Here is a 5261-nt window from a genome sequence, read left to right as displayed (position 1 = left end):
CTGCTCAGCTCCACCCTCCCTTGGGTGGGGCAGGGAACCTCCCCCTTTCCTGGGGACCACCCTGTTACAATCCCCCCTTTTAATTTTTATTCCACCATATTTATGGTGGCACAGATCTCAGGGTGTAGTCTTAGGAGACAGTCTTTTTTCAGGGCTCCAATGTGTGTAAGAGAAGCAACAATTAGTCAGCAGCATTGTCCATGAATGTCCAGTATGACAGTTTCATTACTTAAAAATAGTCCATTATCCAAGCCAAAAGAAAAAAAGTTGGAGCATTGGCTAAAACAAGATAGCAAATATATCAAAATCACAGGGAAAAAAATGTTAAAATGGTTCAACTGAGACAGGGCAAGCTAGGGTTATTAGGCAGTTTTAGGGACAGTGCAGGAGGGGACCTCTGAAGAATTTAGGGAGGCTTCAGAGATAAGGACAACCAAAGAAATATAACCAATTCCATTAGGAAAAACAAACATGCCAGGACCAAGGACAACATTGTTAATGCTGGTCCTGGTTTCCTTCAGGTGGTAAAGGGAGGCGGAGATTGGAGAAATGGAGAGTGGTTTAATTTATGGTCACATTAGAAGGGCAGCTGTTTAACTTCAATGCAGGGATGCCCATCCAGAGGACTGGGCCATAAATTTAAAGATGCAACAAATGGGGAAAGAGAAAGCTGTTAGATAAGGAATGTGAAGATCCCCACTCAGTAGCAAATTGAGTGAGACAGCCGAGAACTGACCAATCACAAAGAGACTGGGGCAGCTTTAGAATAATGAGGGAAAAAAGGTATATATTCCCTAAGACACGACTCTACTTTGGCTTCCTTGCCCCTCCCTGGTTCCCTGGCCTGGGAGTTCCACTTTATTTCTGCTCTTTTCCTCCTCAATAAACTTTTTCTTTCTATAAACGAACCTGCCTCTTCTCGCTTGCTTGCCTGAGCGTCTGCGAAGTTCCTGCTGCGGCTTCGTGAGACACCAACCCGTGGGGGTCTAGTGGCTGGGACTCAGCGCTGCCCTGCAGCCTGAGATCCATTCCTGGCTGGGAGACTAGGCCTGACAATTCCGGTATCACAACTTATGCAAAAACGAATTCTCTCAACCTTGATCCCAAACTTTAACAACATAGCAAAAGTTTGCAAATTAAATCTACTTTTAAACCATTTTTCCTATTTTTGCATAAAATCACAGGGCAGAAATAACTAACAGCAATGTTTAGCTGGCTTTGCTGAAATACTCCATATGGGATCAGAGCGAACCGGTGGCATCCAGTCGATGTAGGCTTCAGGTATAAAGTTGGTCTCAACAGACTCCACCTGGGCTTTCCTCTTCTGGAGGGTACCAGGGCATTTTCGTTGGCCAGGTTGTCCAGTCCTGCCAATGGAGGCAAGCTTCCTCACCTTCTTTGGAGGTCTCTGGAACCCTATAAACAAGGCAAACAGGTTCTCCTCTTCTTGGTTCAGCTCTTTTTCAACTTTTTGGAAGAACTCCACACAAAGCCACACAATCAAACTCACGTCCAATTTTTTGTTAAAACAGACAAAATCCCTATGGAAGTTATGCAAAAACAGACTCTAAGATAAGTAGCAAAATTACTACCACTATTTGTATGCCGTGTTGGTATCAAGGGGAGAGAAAATGTGACAAGTTAGCTTTGCTGGGAAAAAAATTGCAACCTTTCTGTAGATCCTGTATACTCAAAACAAAACAAAACAAAACAAAACAAAACAAAAACTTCGTGGATTCAGGACAGAATGCATAAAAAAAAATTTCCAGTATTATGTCAAAGAAACCTTAGTAAATGTCAGGTGTATTCCAGGTCTATTCAGTCCTTTGTAGGAAAGTTTTTTTACTCTCAACAGTTCCATCAATAGGAATCTGTTGAGACCTTTTCTCCCTATATTTCCAGAAACAATTTCTGTAGATGTGAAACAGTTGAATTATACAATATTACAAGGTGACAATTTACATACATACCAGATACTGAGAGGTTTTTTCATACACATTTTAGAAAACTACTGTTAACATTTTGTACATACCAAAGTTTTACCATTTTCCCAAGTGACAATGCTTCCCTTCCAGTTTTACTTCATTAGGTAAAAGCCAAATAGAACAAATTCATCTAATGCCTTCCCAGGAGGAAAGGGAGAAACTTTGTGGGGTGTCTCAGGAGCTCTACTGAGGTTCCACAAAATTTCCTTGCATCAGTCAAATGACAGGCTACCAAATTCGTACTTGAATTTAGATTTCTGGGAAGCTTTGCCATAAATATTAGAAAATTAATAGAAACAACAATATTCAATCTCTATGAAGGCACCGGCTTAGTTCAGTAGCACAATGTTGACAATTAAACCATAACTTTTAGTTTTTCTCATAACTGGAGACTCTTTTTTTTTTTTTTTTCAATGTCTATGAGCACCACGTATACCAATTTTTCAACCTCTCTAGGCCAAGACAGACAGAAGGACATACAGACATACAACATATAGACAAAGACAGTTTTTTTTTAGTTATGCCACGTAGAATATGTTATGTAACTGCAGTTTTACTCCATAGGCTCAGAAAAAAAATGTCCAAGTCCAAAAAAAATGTGGAGTGTTGCTGGCAGAAAAATTTCCAGTTGTCATCCTGCAAACCTAAGACTTTGGAAATAGGAAGGAAAAGTTTTATTAATCACAAGAGTTACACGACCTTGTTTATCACATTAGGGTTTTCAGTGTTGAAGACTTTTTTTTTTTTTTAAGATTTATTTATTTATTTATACAAGCACTGGGTACAGTCAGAAGTGCGGGAGGGTGAGAGAATTCACCAGAGCCAGAGCAGGGAGCAGAACAGGCAGAAGGACCAAAGTACACTGCTGAGGGGAGCAGCGGGCGGCAGGAGGGGTCTGCGCGCCTTGTGGGACCCTCGCTGGCAGCTGGGGATCGAACTGGCGCTGCAGAGGCTGCGGGCAGCTTCGCAACCCAGCGCTCAACCGCTGCGCCACCGGGGAGGCCCTCAGTGTTGAAGACTTTTTGTTAGAAGTCAATCCTGGGGTATTCTGTACAGCAACTGAAAGAATAAAAGTAACAGTTAACTTTTAAGCAAAAGGAGTCATCTCTTGTTAGCCACCAAGCAGGCACTCCTTGGGTTTCCTGGAATAGAACCTGAAAAAGCAAAATCAAATTACCAGTAATTAACTTTCAATTAAAAGGAGTCATCTTGGGCCTCCCCCGTGGCGCAGTGGTTGAGCACTGGGTTGCGAAGCTGCCCGCAGCCTCTGTGGCGCCGGTTCGATCCCCGGCTGCTCCCCGGCCACCAGAGGAGGGTCCCACATGGCGCGCAGACCTCTCCTGCCGCCCGCTGCTCCCCTCAGCAGTGTACTCCGGTCCTTCTGCCTGCTCTGCTCCCCGCTCTGGCTCTGGTGAATTCTCTCACCCTCCCGCGCTTCTGACTGTACCCAGTGCATGTATAAACAAAAACAAACAAACAAACAAATAAATAAGTAAAAAACATGCCTCTAAAAAAAAAAAAAAAAAAAAAAAGGAGTCATCTCCTTACTTCTGTTAGCCACTCTGGGACAGAAGCTGAAAGAGCAGATTCAACATCTAAGCACGGATTACCCCTCCCCCACACTAGGGAGGGACAACAACAACACAGGTATGAAAACCTGGTACAGTTACATGATGCACCCTAAAGAGTGCTTTCCATAGCAGACCTTCCTCAGTAGGAAGCAGAAACTTAGAATCTTGTCTTACACCAGCAATTGAACAAATCCAGTATTCAAAATGGCAAACATGCCCAAAACAAATTGTGTAGACAAAATTCACAGCAGCAAATCCTTTCAGACTCAGACAAAATTTTGTTAATTTTTCTGATCCAGACTTTGCAAAAATTCAAGTTATCTCCAAGAATCCATCAAGGCTACCAGCAATTACTAGTTACTGCTTAAGGCTACTCTTTTCTTAACACCCAGGCATACATTTGCTAATTTAAACACCACTGCTCCACAATTGGCTTGCAAAATCCATCAGGCAGAGGTCAGGAAGTACCCAAAGACAAAGCAACTTACCACTGAAGAACCATTATTGCCTTTAGAAATGCTAATGAGACAGTAGAGATTACAAAAAGAAAGAAAAAAAAAAGTTCCAAAGTCCTAGCAACAAGAACCTCTGAATTTTACAAAAGCACGCCAAGTGGCCTCAGACGCCATCTTTGATCTGGCCACATGGTCCAATGTACTGCCTAATCTTTTGAGTAAAACTGGCACAGAACAATTTCCACAAATTAAAATCTCTTAGCAAGTCACTACAAACAAATTACACACAAACACACAGAATTTTCACAAAGCCCAAGCCAGTTTTTCAACAGCAAATCGACATATGAAACAAACACACTGGAGAAACCAAAAATCACATTTGTGCTTATGGTAGCCAGTGCCATAGGGAGGCCCAATTTCCCCATGGAGCTGACTAACCACGGATGGCTCTGTCCTAAATCACGTTGGACGCCAAATCTGGACACTGCGAGCTGGCGGAGAGCCAAAAATGGGGGATCCTCCAAAGCCCACGTGTCTGCCTTTTATATCCACCTGGCTACTTAACCCCACCCTCAGGTCCCAGCCACCTTCCCTTTGGTGGTGATGGGATTTGGAGTTCCCAGTGTCTTTGACTTTGACCTAGGGTGGGGGTGGAGTCTACAAAGCCTATATGGAATTAGCTTTGGGACATCCTTTTCCCCCTAACAAGCTCAGATACATTATTTCATACATGTGAAATGACAGTACAGAAAGGAAAACAAGGCTTTCTTCAAAGACTGAGGATCAACAAAACCCATGCATGTCAGGGCACGTTAAACATGGAGAGGGCTACAAAACCATTGGCAGTCATAGTCTCTTTTGCAAAACTCTTTACAAAAAAAAAAAGTGGCGCTTCCCTGGTGGTGCAAGGGGTTAAGACGCAACCTATGAAGCTGTCTGCAGCCACTGCAGCACAGGTTCCGTCCCTGGCCAGGGAGCAACCCGCATGGCACAGCAGACCTCTCCTGACTCGCCTACTGCTCCCCTTGATACCGGGATTGTCAGGCCTAGTCTCCCAGCCAGGAACAGATCCCAGGCTGCAGGGGCAGCGCTGAGCCCCAGTCACTATGTTAGGGGGAAAAGGCTGTCCCAAAGCAAATTCCATACAGGCTTTGTGGACTCCACCCCCACCCCAGGTCAAAGCCAAAGACACTGGGAACTCCAAATCCCATCACCACCAAAGGGAAGGTGGCTGGGACCGGAGGGTGGGG

Source organism: Talpa occidentalis, unplaced genomic scaffold (assembly GCF_014898055.3).
Source record: "Talpa occidentalis isolate TD23 unplaced genomic scaffold, MPIMG_talOcc4v2.1 talOcc4.3, whole genome shotgun sequence".
In the NCBI taxonomy this organism is placed as follows: domain Eukaryota; kingdom Metazoa; phylum Chordata; class Mammalia; order Eulipotyphla; family Talpidae; genus Talpa; species Talpa occidentalis.
This window is presented reverse-complemented; position numbering follows the sequence as displayed.